General features: G+C 43.2%; 1 protein-coding gene across 1 annotated transcript in view; it reads right to left on the bottom strand.

The window, feature by feature from the left end:
* Arms (Ankyrin repeat-rich membrane spanning) overlaps positions 1 to 12,577 on the bottom strand; it is a 707,292-nt gene that overhangs the window by 388,672 nt on the left and 306,043 nt on the right. The gene's annotated exons all lie outside the window — the stretch shown is intronic.

Raw genomic sequence — 12,577 nt, 5'->3', positions numbered from 1 at the left:
TGTATTGGTGGATAAAAGGTTGATGGGTAGGCTCCAGGATGTACATGTTTATAGAGGGGCAACTGATATATCAGATCATTATTTAGTTGTAGCTACAGTTAGAGTAAGAGGTAGATGGGAAAAGAGGAAGGTGGCAACAACAAGTAAGAGGGAGGTGAAAGTGTATAAACTAAGGGAGGAGGAAGTTCGGGGGAGATATAAGCGACTATTGGCAGAAAGGTGGGCTAGTGCAAAGATGAGTAGTGGGGGGGTTGAAGAGGGTTGGAATAGTTTTAAAAATGCAGTATTAGAATGTGGGGCAGAAGTTTGTGGTTATAGGAGGGTGGGGGCAGGAGGAAAGAGGAGTGATTGGTGGAATGATGAAGTAAAGGTTGTGATAAAAGAGAAAAAGGTAGCTTACGAGAGGTTTTTACAAAGCAGAAGTGTTATAAGAAGAGCAGAGTATATGGAGAATAAAAGAAAGGTCAAGAGAGTGGTGAGAGAGTGCAAAAGGAGAGCAGATGAAAGAGTGGGAGAGGCACTGTCAAGAAATTTTAATGAAAATAAGAAAAAATTTTGGAGTGAGCTAAACAAGTTAAGAAAGCCTAGGGAAAGTATGGATTTGTCCGTTAAAAACAGAGTAGGGGAGTTAGTAGATGGGGAGAGGGAGGTATTAGGTAGATGGCGAGAACATTTTGAGGAACTTTTAAATGTTGAGAAAGAAAGGAAGGCGGTAATTTCATGCACTGGCCAGGGAGGCATACCATCTTTTAGGAGTGAAGAAGAGCAGAATGTAAGTGTGGTGGAGGTACGTGAGGCATTATGTAGAATGAAAGGGGGTAAAGCAGCTGGAACTGATGGGATCATGACAGAAATGTTAAAAGCAGGGGGGATATAGTGTTGGAGTGGTTGGTACTTTTGTTTAATAAATGTATGAAAGAGGGGAAGGTACCTAGGGATTGGCAGAGAGCATGTATAGTCCCTTTATATAAAGGGAAAGGGGACAAAAGAGATTGTAAAAATTAGAGAGGAATAAGTTTATTGAGTATACCAGGAAAAGTATACGGTAGGGTTATAATTGAAAGAATTAGAGGTAAGACAGAATGTAGAATTGCGGATGAGCAGGGAGGCTTCAGAGTGGGTAGGGGATGTGTAGATCAAGTGTTTACATTGAAGCATATATGTGAACAGTATTTAGATAAAGGTAGGGAAGTTTTTATTGCATTTATGGATTTAGAAAAGGCATATGATAGAGTGGATAGAGGAGCAATGTGGCAGATGTTGCAAGTTTATGGAATAGGTGGTAAGTTACTAAATGCTGTAAAGAGCTTTTATGAGGATAGTGAGGCTCAGGTTAGGGTGTGTAGAAGAGAGGGAGAATACTTCCCGGTAAAAGTAGGTCTTCGACAGGGATGTGTAATGTCACCATGGTTGTTTAATATATTTATAGATGGGGTTGTAAAAGAAGTAAATGCTAGGGTGTTCAGGAGAGGGGTGGGATTACATAATGGGGAATCAAATTCAATATGGGAATTGACACAGTTACTTTTTGCTGATGATACTGTGCTTATGGGAGATTCTAAAGAAAAATTGCAAAGATTAGTGGATGAGTTTGAGAATGTGTGTAATGGTAGAAAGTTGAAAGTGAACATAGAAAAGAGTAAGGTGATGAGGGTAACAAATGATTTAGATAGAGAAAAATTGGATATCAAATTGGGGAGGAGGAGTATGGAAGAAGTGAATGTTTTCAGATACTTGGGAGTTGACGTGTCGGCGGATGGATTTATGAAGGATGAGGTTAATCATAGAATTGATGAGGGAAAAAAGGTGAGTGGTGCGTTGAGGTATATGTGGAGTCAAAAAACGTTATCTATGGAGGCAAAGAAGGGAATGTATGAAAGTATAGTAGTACCAACACTCTTATATGGATGTGAAGCTCGGGTGGTAAATGCAGCAGCGAGGAGACAGTTGGAGGCAGTGGAGATGTCCTGTCTAAGGGCAATGTGTGGTGTAAATATTATGCAGAAAATTCGGAGTGTGGAAATTAGGAGAAGGTGTAGAGTTAATAAAAGCATTAGTCAGAGGGCAGAAGAGGGGTTGTTGAGGTGGTTTGGTCATTTAGAGAGAATGGATCAAAGTAGAATGACATGGAAAGCATATAAATCTATAGGGGAAGGAAAGAGGGGTAGGGGTCGTCCTCAAAAGGGTTGGAAAGAGGGGGTAAAGGAGGTTTTGTGGGCGAGGGGCTTGGACTTCCAGCAAGCGTGCACGAGCGTGTTAGATAGGAGTGAATGGAGACAAATGATACTTGGGACCTGACGATCTGTTGGAGTGTGAGCAGGGTAATGTTTAGTGAGGGGATTCAGGGAAACCGGTTATTTTCATATAGTCGGACTTGAGTCCTGGAAATGAGAAGTACAATGCCTGCACTTTAAAGGAGTGGTTTGGGATATTGGCAGTTTGGAGGGATATGTTGTGTATCTTTATACGTATATGCTTCTAAACTGTTGTATTCTGAGCACCTCTGCAAAAGCACTGATAATGTTTGAGTGTGGTGAAAGTGTTGAATGATGATGAAAGTATTTTCTTTTTGGGGATTTTCTTTCTTTTTTGGGTCACCCTGCCTCGGTGGGAGACGACCGACTTGTTGAAAAAAAAATATATATATATACATATATATATATACATATATATATACAGTGGACCCCCGCATAGCGAACGCCTTGCATAGCGAACAATCCGCATAGCGAACGCTTTGTTCGCCAAAATTTTGCCCCGCATAGTGGACAAAAACCCGCTCAGCGACCTTCGTCCGAGACGCGTCCATTGTTTACGAGCCAGCCTCCGCGGTAACATTCAAGCATACACTCGGAATATTTCGTATTATTACAGTGTTTTCGGTGCTGTTTCTGGAAAATAAGTGACCATGGGCCCCAAGAAAGCTTCTAGTGCCAACCCTGTGGTAAAAAGGGTGAGAATTAGTATGGAAATTAAGAAAGATTTTGAAGGGTTTGGGGCTAACCCTGAGAAGCCTATGCCAGTTGTGGAATCCATTGTGCCTACTTCAAAAATTAAGGAAATGTGTGCACAGTGGGTTGAACTGCAAACCTTTATGGATGAAAATCACCCTGACACAGCTGTTGCAAGCCGTGCTGGTGACTATTTCAATGACAATGTTATGGCCCATTTTAGACAAATCGTAAAGGAACGGGAGGTACAGAGCTCTATGGACAGATTTGTTGTGCGACAGAGGTCCAGTAACTCTGAAGCTGGTCCTAGTGGCATTAAAAGAAGAAGGGAAGTAACCCCGGAAAAGGACTTGCTACCTCAAGTCCTAATGGAAGGGGATTCCCCTTCTAAACACTAACACTCTCTCTCCCCTCCTCCCATCCCATCAATCATCACCAGATCTTCAATAAAAGTAAGTGTCATGTAATTGTGCATGCCTTTTTCAGTTTGTGTGTACTAAAATTAACATTTTTTTGTGGTAAAAAAATTTTTTTTTCATACTTTTGGGTGTCTTGCACGGATTAATTTTATTTCCATTATTTCTTATGGGGAAAATTAATTCGCATAGCGAACATTTCGCATAACGACCAGCCCTCTTGCACGGATTAAGTTCGCTATGCGGGGGTCCACTGTATATATATATATATATATATATATATATATATATACATATACATATATATATATATACATATACATATATATATATACATATAAATATATATATACATATATATATATATATTAGTAGGTAGTAGGTTGGTAGACAGCAACTGCCCAGGGAGGTACTACCGTCCTGCCAAGTGAGTGTAAAACGAAAGCCTGTAATTGTTTTACATGATGGTAGGATTGCTGGTGTCTTTTGTCTGTCTCATACACATGCAAGATTACAGGTAAGTCTTGCTACTTCTACTTACACTTAGGTCACACTACACATACATGTACAAGCATATATATACACACCCCTCTGGGTTTTCTTCTATTTTCTTTCTAATTCTTGTTCTTGTTTATTTCCTCTTATCTCCATGGGGAAGTGGAACAGAATTCTTCCTCTGTAAGCCATGTGTGTCGTAAGAGGCGACTAAAATGCCGGGAGCAAGGGGCTAGTAACCCCTTCTCCTGTATATATTACTAAATTTAAAAGGAGAAACTTTCGTTTTTCCTTTTGGGCCACCCCGCCTCGGTGGGATACGGCCGGTGTGTTGAAAGAAAGAAAGACATATATATACATATATATATATATATCCGTAAGCCATGCATGTTGTAAGAGGCAACTAAAATGCCGGGAGCAAGGGGCTAATAACCCCTTCTCCTGTATAAATTACTAAACTTAAAAAGAGAAACTTTTGTTTTTCTTTTTGGAATATAGCAAATAATGTTGTTGCAGTAATAACACCAGGAGGCAGCTCTGATGAAAACTCACACTCACACGAGCTTTTAAATCTCTGCACAAAATTCAAATTAAACCAGCAAATAATAGAGCCTACTAGACTGGAGAATACACTAGACCTCATCTTCACTAACAATGATGATCTGATAAGAAATGTCACCATATCAAAAACAATATACTCAGATCACAACATAATTGAGGTTCAGACATGTATGCGTGGAGCCCCAGACCGACATAATGAGACTAGTCACGAGGGAGCATTCACCAAATTCAACTTCAATAACAAAAACATAAAGTGGGACCAAGTAAACCAAGTCCTAACCGATATAAGCTGGGAAGATATACTAAGCAACACAGACCCCAACTTATGCCTAGAACAGATTAACTTGGTGGCACTCGATGTATGCACAAGGTTTATTCCTCTAAGAAAAAGGAGGAGTAGATGTAAAATAGAAAGAGACAGGCGCTCCCTTTACAGGCGACGGAAAAGAATAACAAAGCGGCTAAAAGAGGTCAATATATCTGAAATGCGTAGGGAGACACTGGTCAGAGAAATAGCAAGCATCAAACTCAAGCTAAAGGAATCTTATAGGAGTCAGGAATCGCAGGAAGAACTAAAAGCCATAAATGAAATCGAAAGAAACCCAAAGTATTTCTTCTCCTATGCCAAATCAAAGTCGAGAACAACGTCCAGTATTGGGCCCCTACTGAAACAAGATGGGTCCTACACAGATGACAGCAAGGAAATGAATGAGCTACTCAAGTCCCAATATGACTCAGTTTTTAGCAAGCCGCTAACCAGACTGAGAGTCGAAGATCAAAATGAATTTTTTATGAGAGAGCCACAAAATTTGGTTAACACAAGCCTATCCGATGTTATCCTGATGCCAAATGACTTCGAACAGGCGATAAATGACATGCTCATGCACTCTGCCCCAGGGCCAGACTCATGGAACTCCGTGTTCATCAAGAACTGCAAGAAGCCCCTATCACGAGCCTTTTCCATCCTATGGAGAGGGAGCATGGACATGGGGTCATCCCACAGTTACTAAAAACAACAGACATAGCCCCACTCCACAAAGGGGGCAGTAAAGCAACAGCAAAGAACTACAGACCGATAGCACTAACATCCCATATCATAAAAATCTTTGAAAGGGTCCTAAGAAGCAAGATCACCACCCATCTAGAAACCCATCAGTTACACAACCCAGGGTAACATGGGTTTAGAACAGGTCGCTCCTGTCTGTCTCAACTATTAGATCACTACGACAAGGTCCTAAATGCACTAGAAGATAAAAAGAACGCAGATGTAATATATACAGACTTTGCAAAAGCCTTCGACAAGTGTGACCATGGCGTAATAGCGCACAAAATGCGTGCTAAAGGAATAACAGGAAAAGTCGGTCGATGGATCTATAATTTCCTCACTAACAGAACACAGAGAGTAGTCGTCAACAGAGTAAAGTCCGAGGCAGCTACGGTGAAAAGCTCTGTTCCACAAGGCACAGTACTCGCTCCCATCTTGTTCCTCATCCTCATATCCGACATAGACAAGGATGTCAGCCACAGCACCGTGTCTTCCTTTGCAGATGACACCTGAATCTGCATGACAGTGTCTTCCATTGTAGACACTGCAAGGCTCCAGGCAGACATCAACCGAATCTTTCAGTGGGCTGCAGAAAACAATATGAAGTTCAACGATGAGAAATTTCAATTACTCAGATATGGTAAACACGAGGAAATTAAATCTTCATCAGAGTACAAAACAAATTCTGGCCACAAAATAGAGCGAAACACCAACGTCAAAGACCTGGGAGTGATCACGTCGGAGGATCTCGCCTTCAAGGACCATAACATTGTATCAATCGCATCTGCTAGAAAAATGACAGGATGGATAATGAGAACCTTCAAAACTAGGGAGGCCAAGCGCATGATGACACTCTTCAGGTCACTTGTTCTATCTAGGCTGGAATATTGCTGCACACTAACAGCACCTTTCAAGGCAGGTGAAATTGCTGACCTAGAAAATGTACAGAGAACCTTCACAGCGCGCATAACGGAGATAAAACACCTCAATTACTGGGAGCGCTTGAGGTTCCTAAACCTGTATTCCCTGGAACGCAGGCAGGAGAGATACATGATTACGTATATACACCTGGAAAATCCTAGAGGGACTAGTACCGAACTTGCACATGACAATCACTCACTACGAAAGCAAAAGACTTAGCAGACGATGCAACATCCCCCCAATGAAAAGAAGGGGTGTCACTAGCACGTTAAGAGACCATACAATAAGTGTCAAGGGCCCGAGACTGTTCAACTGGCTCCCAGCATACATAAGGGGGATTACCAACAGACCCCTGGCAGTCTTCAAGCTGGCACTGGACAAGCACCTGAAGTCAGTTCCTGATCAGCCGAGCTGTGGCTCGTACGTTGGTTTGCGTGCAGCCAGCAGCAACAGCCTGGTTGATCAGGCTCTGATCCAATAGGAGGCCTGGTCACAGACTGGGCCGCAGGGACGCTGACCCCCAGAACTCTCTCCAGGTAAACTCCAGGTGTATATATATATATATATATATATACATATATATATATATATGTATATATATGTATGTATATATATGTATGTATGTATATATATGTATATACATACATACATATATATACATACATATATATACATACATATATATACATACATATATATACATATATATATATGTATATATATATATATATATATATATATATACATACACATACATACATACACATATATATATACATACATATACAGTGGACCCCCGCATAACGATGGCATCACATAGCGATTATTTCGCATACCGCTTACTTTAATCGCAAAATTTTTGCCGCGCATACCGATTAAAAACCCGCTCACCGATTTTCGTCCGAGACGCGTCTAATGTGCGCCCTCACCCAGCCTCACATGTGCCGCCCGTGCCATTGTTTACCAGGCAGCCTCCGCGCTAACATCCAAGCATACACTCGGAATATTTCGTATTATTACAGTGTTTTCGGTGGTGTTTCTGGAAAATAAGTGACCATGGGCCCCAAGAAAGCTTCTAGTGCCAACCGTACACCAATAAGGGTAAGGATACCCATTGAAATGAAGAAAGAGATCATTGATAAGTATGAAAGTGGAGTGCGTATTGCCGACCTAGTCAAGTTGTACAAGAAACCCCAATCAACCATCGCTACTATTGTGGGCACCAAAAAGACAATCAAGGAAGCTGTTGTTGCCAAAGGTTTAACTGTGTTTTCGAAACAAAGATCGCAAGTGATGGAAGATGTTGAGAGACTCTTATTGGTGTGGATAAATGAAAAACAGCTAGCAGGAGATAGCGTCTCTCAAGCGATCATATGTGAAAAGGCTAGGAAGTTGCATGACGATTTAATTAAAAAAAGGCCTGCAACTAGTGATGATGTGAGTGAATTTAAGGCCAGCAAAGGTTGGTTTGAGAGATTTAAGAAGCGTAGTGGCATCCATAGTGTGATAAGGCATGGTGAGGCTGCCAGTTCGGACCACAAAGCAGCTGAAAAATATGTGCAGGAATTCAAGGAGTATATAGAAACTGAAGGACTGAAACCTGAACAAGTGTTTAATTGTGATGAAACAGGCCTGTTCTGGAAGAAAATGCCAAGCAGGACCTACATTACTCAGGAGGAAAAGGCACTCCCAGGACATAAGCCTATGAAAGACAGGCTTACTCTTCTCATGTGTGCCAATGCTACTGGTGATTGCAAAGTGAAGCCTTTATTAGTGTATCACTCTGAAACTCCCAGAGCGTTCAGGCAAAAGAATGTCCTCAAGGATAATTTGTGTGTGCTGTGGAGGGCAAACAGTAAGGCATGGGTCACTAGGGAATTTTTCTATAACTGGTTACACCATGCATTTGCCCCCAATGTGAAAGATTACCTAACTGAAAAGAAATTAGAACTTAAGTGCCTCCTGGTGTTAGACAATGCCCCTGGTCATCCTACAGACGTGGCAGAGCGACTTTATGGGAACATGAAATTCATTAACATCAAGTTTTTGCCTCCTAATACCACTCCTCTCCTGCAGCCCATGGACCAGCAGGTTATTTCCAACTTCAAGAAACTGTACACAAAAGCTCTGTTTGAAAGGTGCTTTGTAATGACCTCAGAAACTCAACTGACTCTAAGAGAGTTTTGGAGAGATCACTTTAATATCCTCAATTGTGTAAACCTTATAGGTAAGGCTTGGGAGGGAGTGACTAAGAGGACCTTGAACTCTGCTTGGAAGAAACTGTGGCCAGAATGTGTAGACCAAAGGGATTTTGAAGGGTTTGAGGCTAACCCTGAGAGGAGTATGCCAGTTGAGGAATCCATTGTGGCATTGGGAAAGTCCTTGGGGTTGGAGGTTAGTGGGGAGGATGTGGAAGAGTTGGTGGAGGAGGACAATGAAGAACTAACCACTGATGAGCTGCTAGATCATCTTCAACAGCAAGAGGCCACACCTGAGGAAACTGCTTCGGAGGAGGGGATAGAGAAATTGAGGAAGTTGCCTACTTCGAAGATTAAGGAAATGTGTGCAATGTGGTTTATAGTGTAAACCTTTTTTGATGAAAAATCACCCTCACACAGCTATTGCAAGCTGTGCTGGTGACCATTACATTGACAATGTTGTGAAACACTTTAGGAATGTCATAAAGGAAAGGGAGGTACAGGCCTCTATGGACAGATATGTTGTGCGACAGAGGTCCAGTGACTCTCAAGCTGGTCCTAGTGGCATTAAAAGAAGAAGGGAAGTAACCCTGGAAAAGGACTTGCCACCTCAAGTCCTAATGGAAGGGGATTCCCCTTCTAAACACTAACACCATCAACACTCTCCCCTCCTCCCATCCCATCAATCATCACCAGATCTTCAATAAAGGTAAGTGTCATGTAACTGTGCATGTCTTCTTCAGTTTGTGTGTATTAAAATTAATATTTCAACACACCGGCCGTATCCAACCGAGGCGGGGTGGCCCAAAAAGAAAAACGAAAGTTTCTCCTTTTACATTTAGTAATATATACAGGAGAAGGGGTTACTAGCCCCTTGCTCCCGGCATTTTAGTTGCCTCTTACAACACGCATGGCTTACGGAGGAAGAATTCTGTTCCACTTCTCCATGGAGGTAAGAGGAAATAAACAAGAACAAGAACTAGAAAGAAAATAGAAGAAAACCCAAAGGGGTGTGTATTTATATGCTTGTACATGTATGTGAAGTGTGACATAAGTGTAAGTAGAAGTAGCAAGACATACCTGAAATCTAGCATGTGTATGAGACAAAAAAAAAAAGACACCAGCAATCCTACCATCGTGTAAAACAATTACAGGCTTCAGTTTTACACTCACTTGGCAGGACGGTAGTACCTCCCTGGGCGGTTGCTGTCTACCAACCTACTACCTAGGTTTTCTAAGGGTTATAGGATAAAAAAAAAATTAGGGTCAGTACTTACAGAGATATGAGGCCCAGAAGTTGGCACTGGATGCTCACGTGACAGCAACATCGAGTCCTGGCACTTGCCGAAGTGTTACTGATATACCTTGTTCTCTATTTTCATATTTTATATAATTTTTATGTTCTGATAATTACAATTTATAGTAGTTCTTGTCATTTTATAACCAATCTTTGTTCTGACACTAGTATTAGGTACTGAAATTGCACTCGCATTGTCACAAACACACTGACAGGTGGACATTTACTATTGTCTTGGAATATATAAAAAGTATTTATAGATCCCAGCCATGTTTTGGATATGGAGGAGGAGGAGGAGGAGGAGGAGGAGGAGGAGGAGGAGGAGGAGGAGGAGGAGGAGGAGGAGGAGGAGGAGGAGGAGGAGGAGGAGGAGGAGGAGGAGGAGGAGGAGGAGGAGGAGGAGGAGGAGGAGGAGGAGGAGGAGGAGGAGGAGGAGGAGGAGGAGGAGGAGGAGGAGGAGGAGGAGGAGGAGGAGGAGGAGGAGGAGGAGGAGGAGGAGGAGGAGGAGGAGGAGGAGGAGGAGGAGGAGGAGGAGGAGGAGGAGGAGGAGGAGGAGGAGGAGGAGGAGGAGGAGGAGGAGGAGGAGGAGGAGGAGGAGGAGGAGGAGGAGGAGGAGGAGGAGGAGGAGGAGGAGGAGGAGGAGGAGGAGGAGGAGGAGGAGGAGGAGGAGGAGGAGGAGGAGGAGGAGGAGGAGGAGGAGGAGGAGGAGGAGGAGGAGGAGGAGGAGGAGGAGGAGGAGGAGGAGGAGGAGGAGGAGGAGGAGGAGGAGGAGGAGGAGGAGGAGGAGGAGGAGGAGGAGGAGGAGGAGGAGGAGGAGGAGGAGGAGGAGGAGGAGGAGGAGGAGGAGGAGGAGGAGGAGGAGGAGGAGGAGGAGGAGGAGGAGGAGGAGGAGGAGGAGGAGGAGGAGGAGGAGGAGGAGGAGGAGGAGGAGGAGGAGGAGGAGGAGGAGGAGGAGGAGGAGGAGGAGGAGGAGGAGGAGGAGGAGGAGGAGGAGGAGGAGGAGGAGGAGGAGGAGGAGGAGGAGGAGGAGGAGGAGGAGGAGGAGGAGGAGGAGGAGGAGGAGGAGGAGGAGGAGGAGGAGGAGGAGGAGGAGGAGGAGGAGGAGGAGGAGGAGGAGGAGGAGGAGGAGGAGGAGGAGGAGGAGGAGGAGGAGGACGACAATGACTAATAATAATAATAATAGGTAATAATAGGTAGTAGGTTGGTAGACAGCAACCACCCAGGGAGGTACTACCGTCCTGCCAAGTGAGTGTAAAACAAAAGCCTATAATTGTTTTACATGATGGTGGGATTGCTGGTGTCTTTTGTCTGTCTCATAAACATGCAAGATTTCAGGTACATCTTGCTACTTCTACTTACACTTAGGTCACACTACACATACATGTACAAGCATATATATACATACACCCCTCTGGGTTTTCTGCTATTTTCTTTCTAGTTCTTGTTCTTGTTTATTTCCTCTTATCTCCATGGGGAAGTGGAACAGAATTCTTCCTCTGTAAGCCATGCGTGTTGTAAGAGGCAACTGAAATGCCGGGAGCAAGGGGCTAGTAACCCCTTCTCCTGTATATATTACTAAATGTAAAAGGAGAAACTTTTGTTTTTCCTTTTGGGCCACCCTGCCTGGGTGGGATATGGCTGGTACGTTGAAAGAAGAATAATAGGTAATAATAAGTTCCCTTGAAGCATGAAACACATAGTCCACCTCTGACAGTGACATGTTAAGATGAGATAACATTTGATAAGAGCTTATATTTGATGAACATACTCGAGGGTGCAGTGATAACACTTGACAAGAAAAGATTAGAGATGACATTTGATGAGCATCGGCCCTCACTTTGTTTTCACTGGTACACAAACATGTTAGTCTGTCGAGCTCCCTGTCTATCTGTCTACCTGTCTAGCTCTGTCTCAGAGAGAGCCACAAGACTGGGTCATCACCTTTACTCACATCTTCATTCAGAGTATAGCACTTTGTCTGGATATTTTGGGTTATCCTAGGTAATTTACACTATGTACATGTATACTTGTATTTATGTGTACCTGTGAGACAGAGAGACACAGATATAGACAGAGACAGACAGAAATAGACAGGGATAGACAGAGACAAATAGACAGTGACAGAGATAGAGATAGAGACAGAGAGACAGACAGAGATAGACATAGATAGAGACAGACAAACGGAGATAGAGCCAGGCCGCCAGCAGCCGGCCAGCCACGCAGCTGGCTGGCTGCTGGGAATGGTGTGTGGGGCTCCTTTGTGTGGTGCAGACACTAGAAGACTGCTCGTGCACATTCTGATAACAGATGAATGCCGAGGTAAATTATGAACTGCGAGGCTATATTTTGATGAAAAAAGTTGTCGAAAGGCAAAATTTACGAAGCATGAGGCTTACAAAACTCAAGGGTCCACTGTACGTATGTACGTACGTACGTATGCATGCACACACGCACGCACGCACGCACGCACGCGCACACACACACACACACACACACACACACACACACACACACACACACACACACACACACACACACACACACACACACATCGGGGCCAGGAGCTGAGTCTCGACCCCTGCAACCACAATTAGGTGAGTACATACATTAAAAAAAGTCCTTAATGTTAAGTCTAAGAAAATAATAGTTAATTATCTAGGCAAATTAATACTAATGATAACTGTGAGATAATTTCC

This window comes from Cherax quadricarinatus, chromosome 49 (assembly GCF_038502225.1).
Source record: "Cherax quadricarinatus isolate ZL_2023a chromosome 49, ASM3850222v1, whole genome shotgun sequence".
Taxonomy (NCBI): Eukaryota; Metazoa; Arthropoda; class Malacostraca; order Decapoda; family Parastacidae; genus Cherax; species Cherax quadricarinatus.
This window is presented reverse-complemented; position numbering and strand designations above follow the sequence as displayed.